This window comes from Triticum urartu, chromosome 2A (genome assembly GCF_056163025.1).
Source record: "Triticum urartu cultivar PI428250 chromosome 2A, HENAU_Tu73, whole genome shotgun sequence".
Classification (NCBI taxonomy): Eukaryota; Viridiplantae; Streptophyta; class Magnoliopsida; order Poales; family Poaceae; genus Triticum; species Triticum urartu.
This window is the reverse complement of record NC_141874.1, coordinates 219,978,003-219,993,347: the sequence shown is the minus strand read 5'-3', so window position 1 is coordinate 219,993,347 and position 15,345 is coordinate 219,978,003.

Sequence of the window (15,345 nt, the reverse complement as noted above, 5' to 3'; positions counted from 1 at the left end):
GTGGGTTCATTAATATTTAAAGTTTTGACTTCTTCAATCGCATTGTTAACAATTTTAGCATCAAGATCTAAAGACTCTGAATTTTTTGAACGTCTTCTAGGTAAAGGTGGATCATATTCAGTCCCATCATTATCAAGATTCATATTGCAAAACAAAGATTTAATAGGGGACACATCAATAACTTTTAGATCTTCACCTTTATTATCATGGAAACTAGAAGAACACGCTTTTATAAAGCAATACTTCTTAGAACGCATCCTAGCGGTTCTTTCTTTGCACTCATCAATGGAAATTCTCATGGCTTTGAGAGACTCATTGATATCATACTTAGGAGGAATATATCTATGTTTCAAAGAATCAACATCAAGAGAAATTCTATCAACGTTCCTAGCCAACTCATCAATCTTAAGCAATTTTTCTTCAATCAAAGCATTGAAATTCTTTTGCAAGGTAATAAATTCTTTAATATTAGATTCAAAATCAGAGGGTATCTTATTAAAATTTCCATAAGAATTTTTGTAGGAATTACCATAATTATTAGAGGAATTACTAGGATACGACCTAGGATTAAAGTTTCCTCTATACGCGTTGTTACCAAAATTATTCCTACCAACAAAATTCACATCCAAAGATTCATTATTATTCTCAATCAAAGTAGACAAAGGCATATCATTAGGATCATAAGAAACACTTTTATTAGCAAATAATTTCATAAGTTCATCCATCTTACCACTCAGAACATTAATTTCGTCTATCGCGTGCACTTTCTTATTAGTAGATCTTTCAGTGTGCCATTGAGAATAATTAACCATAATATTATCTAGGAGTTTAGTAGCTTCTCCTAAAGTGATTTCCATAAAAGTGCCTCCCGCGTACGAATCTAAAAGATTTCTAGAAGCAAAATTCAATCCGGCATAAAAAAATTGTATAATCATCCACAAATTCAAACCATGTGTAGGGCAATTACGTATCATTAATTTCATCCTCTCCCAAGCTTGTGCAACATGTTCATGATCAAGTTGCTTAAAATTTATAATATCGTTTCTAAGAGAGATGATCTTAGCGGGAGGAAAATACTTAGAGATAAAAGCATCTTTGCACTTATTCCACGAATCAATACTATTTTTAGGCAAAGACGAAAACCAAGCTTTAGCATGATCTCTAAGAGAAAAAGAAAATAGCTTCAATTTAACAATATCATTGTCCACATCTTTATTCTTTCGCATATCACACAAATCAACAAAGTTGTTTAGATGGGTAGCGGCATCTTCACTAGGAAGGCCAAAAAACGGATCTTTCATGACAAGATTCAGCAAAGCAGCATTAATTTCACAAGATTCAACATCGGTAAGAGGAGCAATCAGAGTGCTAATAAAATCACTGTTGTTTGTATTGGTAAAGTCACACAATTTGGTATTATCTTGAGCCATCGTGACAAGCAAGCAATCCGACACACAAGCAAACAAGAAACGGGCAAAAAGAGGCGAATAGAGAAAGAGAGGGAGGATGGAGAGAGATAGGGCGAATAAAACGGCAAGGGTGAAGTGGGGGGAGAGGAAAACGAGAGGAAAATGCTAAATAATGTAATGCGGGAGGTAAGGGTTTGTGATGTGTACTTGGTATGTTGACTTTTGCATAGACTCCCCGGCAACGGCGCCAGAAATCCTTCTACCTCTTGAGCACTGCGTTGGTTTTCCCTTGAAGAGGAAAGGGTGATGCAGAAGAGCAGCGTAAGTATTTCCCTCAGTTTTTGAGAACTAAGGTATCAATCCAGTAGGAGGCCACGCACGAGTCCCTCGCACCTACACAAACAAATAAACTCCTCGCAACCAACGCGATAAAGGGGTTGTCAATCCCTTCACGGTCACCTACAAGAGTGAGATATGATAGATATGATAAGATAATATTTTCGGTATTTTTATGATAAAGAGAAATAAAGATGCAAGTAAAATAAATGGCAAAGGAAATAACTAAGTACTGGAAGATTAATATGATGGAAAATAGACCCGGGGGCCATAGGTTTCACTAGAGGCTTCTCTCGAGAGCATAAGTATTACGGTGGGTGAACAAATTATTGTTGAGCAATTGACAGAATTGAGCATAGTTATGAGAATATCTAGGTATGATCTTGTATATAGGCATCACGTCCGAGACAAGTAGACCGACTCCTTCCTGCATCTACTACTATTACTCCACACATCGACCGCTATCCAGCATGCATCTAGAGTATTAAGTTCAAGAGAATAGAGTAATGCTTTAAGCAAGATGACATGATGTAGAGGGATAAACTCATGCAATATGATATAAACCCCATCTTGTTATCCTCGATGGCAACAATACAATACATGCCTTGATGCCCTTACTGTCACTGGGAAAGGACACCGCAAGATTGAACCCAAAGCTAAGCACTTCTCCCATTGCAAGAAAGATCAATCTAGTAGGCCAAACCAAACTGATAATCCAAAGAGACTTGCAAAGATAATTAATCATACATAAAAGAATTCAGAGAAGATTCAAATATTGTTCATAGATAAACTTGATCATAAACCCACAATTCACCGATCTCAACAAACACACCGCAAAAGAAGATTACATCGAATAGATCTCCATAAGAGAGGGGGAGAACTTTGTATTGAGATCCAAAAAGAGAGAAGAAGCCATCTAGCTAATAACTATGGACCCTAGGTCTGAAGTAAACTACTCACACTTCATTGGAGGGGCTATGGTGTTGATGTAGAAGCCCTCCATGATCGATACCCCCTCCGGCGGAGCTCCGAAAAAGGCCCCACGATGGGATCTCGTGGATACATAAAGTTACGACGGTGGAATTAGGGTTTTGGCTCCGTATCTGGTAGTTTGGGGGTACGTAGGTATATATAGGAGGAAGGATTACGTCGGTGGAGCAATGTTGGCCCCACGAGGATGGAGGGCGCGCCTGGGGGGTAGGCGCGCCCCCTACCTCGTGCCTTCCTGGTTGATTGCTTGACGTAGGGTCCAAGTCCTCTGGATCATGTTCATTCCAAAATTCACGTTCCCGAAGGTCTTATTCCGTTTGGACTCCGTTTGATATTCTTTTTCTGCGAAACCCTAAAATAGGCAAAAAAAACATCAATTCTGGGCTGGGCCTCCGGTTGATAGTTAGTCCCAAAAATCATATAAAAGTGTATAATAAAGCCCAATAATGTCCAAAACAGGATATAATATAGCATGGAACAATCAAAAATTATAGATACGTTGGAGACGTATCAGTGGCGTGGGGCGGCGGCAGCTCGGGCACGGGGCGGAGAGAGAGAAGGGAGAGGGGGAGGGGTTGGGCACGGGCGTGTGTTCGCTTTTTAGTTAGGGGACGGTTCTTTGCCGCCTGCTAGCAGACGGCAAAGAGCCTAGCTAACAGACGTTAGTTAGGCCACTTTATTTGTCGTCGGCTAACAGATGGCAAAGAAGCTTTGCCATCCGCTAGCGGAAGACAAAGAAAGTGGTCGTTATGTGGCTCTCTCTAGTGGGACACCCTCCCTCTTTGCCATCTGCTAGCTGACAACAATGCTTCTATGTCGTCCACTAGCTGACGGCAAAGAGACGGCTGACGACAAATAGTATCTTTGCCGTCGGCTTCTTCTTTGTCGTTAGTTTTCTTTAACCTTATGGCAAATGCCTTCTTTGCCATCAGCTAGCTGACGGCAAAGGGCCAGCTGACGGCAAAGATCCTGATTCCAATAGTGTAGGTGATGACATGGGCTAAAGAGATAAGTGAGGGGGGCCACGTGGGGACCACAACCCACCAAGGCGTGCCTGGGGCTGCTGGCGCACCCAGGTGGGTTGTGCCCACCTGGTGCACCCTCTGATGTTATTTGCATCAAAAATTTAGAAATATTTAGAAAAAATCATATTAAATTTTCAAGGCATTCTGAGAACTTTATTTTTGGGTCATTTTTTATTGCATGGAAAATTCAGAAAACAGGGTAAACATGGCATTTTATTTTATTTAACTAAGAAAAACAAAAAACAAAAGGTAAAGACAGAAGGTAGTGGCTACTAAATTCAAAAACTTCATACCTCTCAAAAATGGTCCATTAATAAGGTTGATCAAGTCTTATTAACAACCACTTTCAATTATCATGAAACCGAAGAACTTTCCTAAACACTAAGTTACCTCAACGGGGATATGCATGTCCCCAGCAATAAGCATTTCGTATTTCTTTTTGGCAGTAGGTAGAGGTAGTTGAAAACTTCCAATAGTGATTGTCAGAGATTTTTCAAAAACATTAATACCATTCACTTGGAATTGTTTCTTTGGAAAGTGCACCGTATGCTGATTACCATTGATACGAAAAGTGACCTTTCTTTTATTGCAATCAATAACATCCCCTACAGTATTCAAGAAGGGTCTACCAAGGATAATTGACATGTTGTCATCCTCAAGCATCTAGAGTATAACAAAGTCAGTTAAGATAATAACATTTACAACAACAACGTGCACATCCTCACAAATACCGATAGGTATGGCAGTTGATTTGTTAGCCATTTGCAAAGATATTTTAGTAGGTGTGAGTTTATTCAAATCAAGTATTTTATATAAGGAGAAAGGCATAACACTAACACTAGCTCCTAAATCACACAAAGCTGTTTTAACATAGTTTCTTTTGATGGAGCAAGGTATAGTTTGTATTCCAGGATCTCCAAGTTTCTTAGGTACTCCATCCTTAAAAGAATAATTAGCAATCATGGTGGATATTTTAGTTTCAGGTATCTATCTTTTATTAGATATGACGTCTTTCATATATTTTGCATAAGGGGCCATCTTTAAGATATCAGTCAAACGACTGCGCAAAAACTGGCCTAAGCATTTCAGCAAAGCGTTCAAATTCTTCATCATCGTTCTTCTTAATTGATTTACGTGGGAAGGGCATGGGTTTTTGAACCCATGGTTCTCTTTCTCCTCCATATTTTCTTGCCACAAAGTCTTTTTTATCATATCTTTTATTTTTAGGTTGTGGGTCATCGAGATCAACAGCTGGTTCTATTTCAACATCATTATCTGGTTCTTTATTGTTTGTTTAAGTGTCTTCATGAACCTCGTCATTACCTTCTTCATTATCATTAGGTGAGTGTTCATTACCAGATTGAATTTCAGCATCAAAGATAGAAACATCATTATCATTATCAGGAGGCTTTTCTATTTCAAGTTCACTAGAGGCATGCAAATTCCTATCATTTTTCTTTTTCTTTTTATTTTTGGTAGGACTAGGTGCATCCGTATTAATTCGTTGAGAGTCTTGTTCAATTATTTTTGGGTGTCCCTCGGGATAAAGTAGTTCCCGAGTCATTTTACCTCCTCTAGTCATTACTCTAACATCATGATCATTGATATTATTATTCATTTCATCTAGCAACTCTCTTTGAGATTTAGCAACTTGTTCTAGTTGAGTTTGAACCATAGAGGCATGTTTTCCTACACCTCTAACATCATTTGAGATTCTAAATAACAAGTCACTCAAGTGAGCAATCATATCAGAATTGTATTTCAATTGTTTCATAACATTTCATTGAAGTGATCTTGCTTTCTAATGTAAATATCAAACTCATAAAGGCATTGACTAGGATGCATATTATAAGGATTGTCATTATCATTGAATTTCATTAGAGAGTTTACCTCTACCACTTTGGGTGGTGGTGTTTCAAGCCCATGTATTTCTTCAATAGGAGGTAAATTTTTGACATCCTCGGCTTCAATACCTTTTGCCTTCATACATTTCTTTCCCTCTTGCATATCTTCAGGACTGAGATATAAGGTACCCCTCTTCTTCGGAGTAGGTTTAGGCGGTGGTTCAAGAAGAGTCCAATCATCATAATTTTTCAATATGGTATCCAATAGTTCCTCAGCTTGTTCATAGTATGTTCCCTGAAAACACAACCAGCAAAACTATCTAGGAAATCCCTAGAAGCATCAATTAGTCCATTATAGAAGATATCATGTATTACATTTTTCTTAAGAGGATGATCAGGCAAAGCATTAAGCAATTGGAGAAGCCTCCCCCAAGCTTGTGGGAGACACTCTTCTTCAATTTGCACAAAGTTAAATATTTCCTGCAAGGCAGCTTGTTTCTTATGAGTAGGAAAATATTTTTCAGAGAAGTAATAAATCATATCCTGGCGACTACGCACACAACCAGGAGCAAGAGTATTATACCAAATCTTAGCATCACCCTTTAATGAGAACAGAAATAATCTGAGAATATAATAGTAGCGAATCTTCTCATCATGAGCAAATACGCTTGCTATATCATTTAGTCTGGTGAGGTGTGCCACAACACTTTCAATTTCATAACCATGGAATGGATCAGATTCAACCAAAGTAATTAACTATGGGTCGACAGAGAATTCATAATCCTTATCATTAACATAGATAGGTGAAGTAGCAAACTTAGGATCACATTTCATTCTAGCATTCAAGGATTTCTCTCTCGGTTTGCATAATAATTTCTTGAGATCATCTCTATCATTGCAAGCAAGAAAGTCTCTATTTGTCTCCTCATCCATAACATAACCTTCCGGTACCTTAGTCAATTCATATCTAGGAGGACTAGGTATAATAGGTGTTTCAAGATTTTCAATTTCAAGTGCTTCATCAATTTCAATAATTTCATTCTCTTTAGCTCTAGCAATTTGTTCATCAAGAAAATCACCTAGTGGCACACCATCATTAAACAAGGTACTAGCATCATCATGAGCATTATCCATAGCGGAAGTAGCATCATCAATAAGTTACGACATATGATGACCCACAAGTATAGGGGATCTATCATAGTCCTTTCAATAAGTAAGAGTGTCGAACCCAACGAGGAGCAGAAGGAAATGATAAGCAGTTTTCAGTAAGGTATTCTCTGCAAGCACTGAAATTATCGGTAAAAGATAGTTTTGTGATAAGGTAAATTGTAATGAGTAGCAAGTAATAAAAGTAAATAAGGTACAGCAAGATGGCCCAATCCTTTTTGTAGTAAAGGACAAGCCTGGACAAACTCTTATATGATGTAAAGCACTCCCGAGGACACATGGGAATTATCGTCAAGCTAGTTCTCATCACGATCATATGATTCACATTCGGTACTTTGATAATCTGATATGTGGGTGGACCGGTGCTTGGGTACTGTCCTTACTTGGACAAGCATCCCACTTATGATTAACTCCTATTGCAAGCATCCGCAACTACAACAAAAGTATTAAGGTAAACCTAACCATAGCATGAAACATATGGATCCAAATCAGCCCCTTACGAAGCAACGCATAAACTAGGGTTTAAGCTTCTGTCACTCTAGCAACTCATCATCTACTTATTACTTCCCAATGCCTCCCTCTAGGCCCAAACAATGGTGAAGTGTCATGTAGTCGATGTTCACATGACACCACTAGAGGGATGACAACATACATCTCATCAAAATATTGAACGAATACCAAATTCACATGACTACTAATAGCAAGACTTCTCCCATGTCCTCAGGAACAAACGTAACTACCCACAAAGCATATTCATGTTCATAATCAGAGGGGTATTAATATGCATAATGGATCTGAACATATGATCTTCCACCAAGTAAACCAACTAGCATCAACTACAAGGAGTAATCAACACTACTAGCAACCCACAGGTACCAATCTGAGGTTTGGATACAAAGATTGGATACAAGAGATGAACTAGGGTTTGAGATGAGATGGTGCTGGTGAAGATGTTGATGGATATTGACCCCCTCCCGATGAGAGGATCATTGGTGATGACGATGGTGATGTTTTCCCCCTCCCAGAGGGAAGTTTTCCCGGCAGAACAGCTCCGCCAGAGCCATAGATTGGTTCCGCCAAGGTTCCGCCTCGTGGCGGCGGAGTCTCTTCCCGAAAGCTTGCTTATGATTTTTTTCCTCAACGAAAGACTCCATATAGCAGAGGATGGGCATCGGAGGGCCACCAGGGGGGCATGAGGCAGGGGGCGCGCCCCCACCCTCGTGGCCAGGGTGTGGCCCCCCTCTGGTACTTCTTGTGCTCAGTATTTTTTATATATTCTGAAAAGTGCTCCCGTGGAGTTTCAAGACTTTTGGAGATGTGCAGAATAGGTCTCTAATATTTGCTCCTTTTCCAGCCCAGAATCCCAGCTGCCGGCATTCTCTCTCTTCATGTAAACCTTGTAGAATAAGAGAGAATAGGCATAAGTATTGTGACATAATGTGTAATAACAGCCCATAATGCAATAAATATCGATATAAAACCATGATGCAAAATGGACGTATCAACTCCCCCAAGCTTAGACCTTGCTTGTCCTCAAGCAGAAGCCGAAATCAAAAAATATGTCCACATGTTTAGAGATAGAGGTGTCGATAAAAATAAAATACGGACATGGGGGCATCATGATCATTCTTAGAACAACAACATATATATATTGTCATATGATCTCTTATGCTAAAGTAACAATTCAATCACAATTTCAAGTGTGAATCATAAACTTCATTGAGAACCAACAAACTCTATCTCAGTCATTGAGGCAATTGCAATTTATCATAACATAGGAAAGAGCCAATATAAGAGATTTTCAACAAGTCCACATACTCAACCATCTTTTAGTCTTTCACAATTGCTAACACTCACGCAATATTTATGGGTATGAAGTTTTAATCGGACACAGAGAAAGATAGGGGCTTATAGTTTTGCCTCCCAGCGTTTTACCTCAACGGTAATGTCAACAATAATAGTTCATGAAGACTCACATCCAATTAGCTATATATATCAGGATCTTTCCAACAAATTGTGCTTGCCAAAGGATAAAATGTAAAAAGGAAAGGTGAAGATCACCATGACTCTTATATAAGGTAGAAGATAAAAGTAAAATATAGGCCCTTTGCAGAGGGAAGGAGAGGTTGTCATGCGCTTTTATGGTTGGATGCACAAAATTTTAATGCGAAAGAACATCACTTTATATTGCCACTTGTGATATGGACCTTTATTATGCAGTCCGTCGCTTTTATTTCTTTCATATCACAAGATCGTATAAAGCTTATTTTCTCTGCACTAATAAGTCATACATATTTAGAGAGCATTCTTTATTGCTTGCACCGATGACAACTTACTTGAGGGATCTTACTCAATCCATAGGTAGATATGGTGAACTCTCATGGCAAAACTGGGTTTAGGGATATTTGGAAGCACAAGTAGTATCTCTACTTGGTGCAAAGAAATTTTCTAGCAGGAGGGGGAAAGGCAAGCTCAACATGTTGGATGATCCATGACAATATAATTTATCTCGGATGAAAGAGAACATAACCCATTACGTTGTCTTCCTTGTCCAACGTCAACTCTTAGCATGTCATACTTTAATGAGTGCTCATAATCATAAAAGGTGTCCAAGATAGTATATTTATATGTGAACCTCTCTTTCTTTATTACTTCTTATTAATTACAACGATGACCAAAACTATGTTTGTCAACTCTCGACAACTTTTATTCATCATACTCTTATATGTGAAGTCATTACTCTCCATAAGATCCATGTGATCTCTTTTTTTATTTTCTTTTTATTCTTTCTCTTTTTATTTTATTCCCTCAAGATCATAGAAAAATAATCAAGCCCTTGACTCAACACTAATCTTTATTATATATAGCTCACGGACTCGATTACATAGAAGGATTATCAAGCAAAACTCACAACTAGATCATACTAAAACTTTATTCTACTAGATTAAGATATTATCAAAAGGATCGAACTAAGAAAAACGGTAAAGGTAAAAGTGATGGTGATACGATACCGGGGCACTCCCCCAAGCTTGGCAGTTTCCAAGGGGAGTGCCCATACCCATGTGATTATGTCTCCTTTTTAGTTGGTGAAGAAGGTGGAGTTGTTGATTATGGATAGTCGCACATCGAGCATAGGAGGTCCTCCAACTTGCGGATAATGCCCTTGAGTGCGATGATATGCTCGTTCAACAAAATATTTTCACGTGTGAGATACTTGTTTTGTATACGAGCTAACTCAATCATCTTGAAAGCTTCGATCTCAGTTGGGGTAAGAAGATTGTGATCAAATTGAAGGATGTCTTCTGCTGCCTGAACTTGGTCCTCCATGGCCTTATTGATCCCTTCATCCTTGTTGATCTCCATAGGTTCTTCCCTCTTCAGTTCTATCTTCATTAGCCAAGCATCGTTGTCACCATTGTTGGAGGAGGGGGACGACATGATGCCTGGCCTTAACAACCCTGATAGAAAACAGCTCGAAATAAGAACAGAGGATGTTTGCATGGTACGGTGGCCAAAACCATCGGGAGATTATATAGTGAATTTTTACCGACCAAAAGAAGTATCGTGCAAGAAAACGGAGTCCGGAGAACGCACGGGGTGCCCACGAGGCAGGGGCGCGCCCAGGGGCGTAGGGCGCGCCCTCCCACCCTCGTGGAAGCCTCGTGTCCTATTTGGTCTGCTTCTTATTTTCCTATTTTCTTAAATATTCCAAAAGGGAAAATATTGCCATTAGAACTGTTTTGGAGTCGGTTTACTTACCGTACCACTTACCTATTCCTTTTCTGAGTCTGAAACGTTCCGGAATGTTTCCCTTATGTATTCCTCTGGGGTTACACTTTCAATAATATTAGTTTCAACATTTATAGGATTACCTGAGATATAATGTTTAATTCTTTGACCGTTCACCACCCTTGGATTTGTGCCTTCAAAGTTGTTGATTTTTATGGCACCGGAACGATAGACCTCCTTGATAACGTAAGGACCTTCCCATTTAGAGATAAGTTTGCCTGCAAAAAATCTTAGACGAGAGTTGTATAGCAATACATAATCACCTACATTGAACTCACGATTGTGTATCCTTTTATCATGCCATCTTTTAACTTTTTCTTTAAACAGCTTGGCATTTTCATAAGCTTGGGTTCTCCATTCATCAAGTGAGCTAATGTCAAATAACCTCTTCTCACCGGCAAGTTTGAAATCATAATTGAGCTCTCTAATGGCCCAATATGCCTTATGTTCTAGTTCAAGAGGTAAGTGGCATGCTTTACCATAAACCATTTTATACAGAGACATACCCATAGGATTTTTATATGCAGTTCTATAGGCCCATAATGCATCATCAAGTTTCTTGGACCAATTCTTTCTAGATCTATTAACAGTCTTTTGCAAAATTAATTTGAGCTCTCTATTACTTAATTCTACTTGACCACTAGACTGTGGGTGATAAGGGGATGCAATTCTATGATTAACATCATACTTAGCAAGCATTTTACGAAAAGCACCATGAATAAAGTGTGAACCACCATCAGTCATTAAATATCTAGGGACTCCAAACCTCGGAAAAATAACTTCTTTAAGCATCTTAATAGAGGTGTTATGATCAGCACTACTAGTTGGAATAGCTTCTACCCACTTAGTAACGTAATCAACAGCAACTAAAATATGTGTATACCCATTAGAGGAAGGAAAATGTCCCATATAATCAAAGCCCCAAACATCAAAGGGTTCAATAACAAGTGAATAATTCATAGGCATTTCTTGACGTCTACTAATATTACCAATTCTTTGACATTCATCACAAGACAAGACAAACTTACAGGCACCCTTGAAGAGAGTAGGCCAATAAAAACCGGATTGCAATACCTTGTGTGCAGTTCTATCTCCAGCATGGTGTCCTCCATAAGCTTCGGAGTGGCACTTGTGTAGGATCTGTTCCTGTTCATGCTCAGGTACACAATGTCTAATAACACCATCTACTCCTTCTTTATAAAGATGTGGGTCATCCCAGAAGTAATGTCTTAAATCATAGAAGAACTTTTTCTTTTGCTGGTATGTGAAACTAGGTGGCATAAACTTAGCAACAATATAATTAGCATAATCAGCATACCATGGAGCAGTACGAGAAGCATTTATGACATTTAATTTTTCATCAGGAAAGCTATCATCAATAGGTAGTGGGTCATCAAGAACATTTTCTAACCTAGACAAGTTGTCTACAACGGGGTTCTCAGCTCCCTTTCTATCAATAATATGCAAATCAAAGTCTTGTAGCAAGAGAACCCATCTGATAAGTCTAGGCTTAGCATCTTTCTTTTCCATAAGGTATTTAATAGCAGCATGATCAGTGTGAATAGTTACTTTAGAATCAACAATGTAAGGTCTAAACTTATCACAAGCAAAAACAAATGCTAAAAATTCTTTCTCAGTAGTAGCATAATTTCTCTGGGCATTGTCTAGAGTTTTAGTAGCATATTGAATAACATTTGACTTCTTATCAACTCTTTGCCCTAGAACAACACCTACAGCATAATCACTAGCATCACGCATAATTTCAAAGGGTAAATTCCAATCAGGTGACTGAATAATAGGTGCAGAAATCAATGCTTTCTTAAGTATTTCAAATGCTTATATGCAATCATCATCAAAGTCAAAAGGAATATCTTTTTGTAATAGATTAGTTAGAGGCCGAGAAATTTTTGAGAAGTCCTTAATGAACCTCCTATAAAAACCGGCGTGACCGAGGAAGCTTCTTATACCTTTAATGCCCTTGGGACATGGCATCCTTTCAATAGCACCAACTTTAGCCTTATCAACTTCAATACCTCTTTTAGAAATTTTATGCCCCAAGACAATACCTTCATTAACCATAAAGTGGCACTTCTCCCAATTCAAGACAAGATTAGTTTCTTCACATCTCTGCAAAACTCTATCAAGGTTGCTCAAGCAATCATCAAAATAGGATCCATAAACGGAGAAATCATCCATGAATACCTCACATATCTTTTCACAAAAGTCAGAGAATATAGCCATCATGCATCTTTGAAAGGTAGCAGGTGCATTACATAAACCAAAAGGCATACGTCTATAAGCAAAAGTACCAAAAGGGCAAGTAAAAGTGGTCTTTGATTGGTCATCAGCTGACACAGGTATTTGAGAGAAGCCAGAGTAACCATCTAGAAAGAAAAAAATGTGTATGTTTGGATAATCTTTCTAGCATTTGATCAATAAAAGGCAAAGGGTAATGATCTTTTTAGTAGCCTTATTTAATTTGTGGAAATCAATTACCATCCTATAACCTGTAATAATTCTTTGCGGAATCAATTCATCTTTATCATTAGGAACAATAGTAATACCTCCCTTCTCAGGGACACAATGGACAGGACTTACCCACTGACTATCAGCAACGGGATAAATTATACCTGCCTCAAGGAGCTTTAATATTTCCTTTCTTACCACTTCTTTCATCTTAGGATTCAGCCGTCGTTGGTGATCAATAACTGGTTTGGCGTCTTCCTCCAAATTTATTTTGTGTTGACATAGAGTGGGACTAATGCCCTTAAGATCGTCCAGAGTATATCCAATAGCAGCACGGTGCTTCTTCAGAGTTTTCAATAAATTCTCTTCCTCCTTCTCTGAAAGGTTAGCACTAATAATAACAGGATATAATTTCTTTTCATCAAGATAAGCATATTTAAGAGTATCAGGTAACGGTTTAAGCTCAAACACGGGATCATCCTTGGGTGGAGGAGGATCCCCTAGGATTTCAACAGGCAGGTTGTGTTTCAGAATAGGTCCTTGTTTAAAGAATACTTCATCTATTTCCCTTCTTTCATTCATGAACATATCATTTTCATGGTCTAGCAAATATTGTTCTAAAGGCTCAGTAGGAGGCACGGCAATAGAAGCAAGACCAATAATTTCATCTTTACTAGGCAATTCTTTATCATGGGATTGTCTATGAAATTTAGCAAAATTAAACTCATGAGACATATCCCCTAAACCAACAGAAACAATATCCTTATTGCAGTTTATCTTAGCATTGACAGTATTCAAGAAGGGTCTACCAAATATAATGGGACAAAAGCTATGTTGAGGGGAACCAAGAACAAGAAAATAAGCAGGATATTTAGCCTTCCCACACAAGACTTCAACGTCTCTAACAATCCTAATTGTTGAAATAGTATCTCTATTAGCAAGCTTAATGGTAACATCAATACCTTCTATTTCAGCTGGTGCAATATCATGCATAATCTCTTTGTATAAGGAAATAGGTATTGCACTAGCACTAGCACCCATATCACATAAGCCATGATAACAATGATCTCCTATTTTAACAGAAATAACAGGCATGCCTACGACAGGTCTATGTTTATCTTTAGCACCAGGTTTAGCAATTCTAGTAGTGTCATCACAGAAGTAAATAACCTTCCCATCAATATTATCAGCCAAGAGATCTTTAACCATGGCAACATTAGGTTCAATTTTAATTTGCTCAGGGGGTTTAGGTGTCTTAATATTACTTTTGTTGATCACAGTTGAAGCTTTAGCATGATTCTTTATTCTAACAGGGAAAGGTGGTTTCTCAACATAAGTAGTAGGAATAATAGGATCATTATAAGTGATAGTCTTTTCTTCAACTTTAATAGGTGCAACTACTTTTACTTCAATGGGAGGATTATATTTAAACCACTTCTACTTAGGGAGATCAACATGAGTAGCAAAGGATTCACAGAAAGAAGCTACTATCTCAGAGTCAAGTCCATATTTAGTGCTAAATTTACGGAAAACATCGGTATCCATAAAAGATTTAACACAATCAAACTTAGGTGTTATACCTAACTCCTTACCTTCTCGAGATCCAAATCTTCGGAGTTGCGTTTAATTCTTTCCAATAAATTCCATTTGTATTCAATAGTCTTCATCATAAAGGAACCAGTACAAGAAGTATCGAGCATGGAGCGATTGTTGTCAGAAAGCCAAGCATAAAAATTTTGAATAATCATTTCTCTTGAGAGCTCATGATTGGGGCATGAATATAACATTTACTTAAGCCTCCCCCAAGCTTGAGCGATGCTTTCTCCTTCGCGAGGCCAATATATATATATATATATATATATATATATATATATATATATATATATATATATATATAATTACGATCACGATGAACAAGATGCATAGGATAAAACTTCTGATGGAATTCCAATTTCAATCGCTTATAGTCCCATGATCCCATATCATCACATAGCCTATACCATGTCAATGCATCTCCCTCCAAAGATAAAGGGAAGACCTTCTTTTTGATAACATCATCGGGCATACCTGCAAGCTTAAATAATCCACAAACTTCATCCACATAGATTAAGTGCAAATCGGGATGCAATGTTCCATCTCCTGCAAAAGGATTAGCTAGCAGTTTCTCGATCATACCCGAAGGAATTTCAAAGTACACATTTTCAGTAGGTTCAGTACATTGAGGAGTAACTAATTGTGGTTCCGGACGAGGTGAAGATACCCCGAACAAACCCCTCAAAGGATTATGGTCCATAGTAACAAGTGACAGTAAATTTCAGC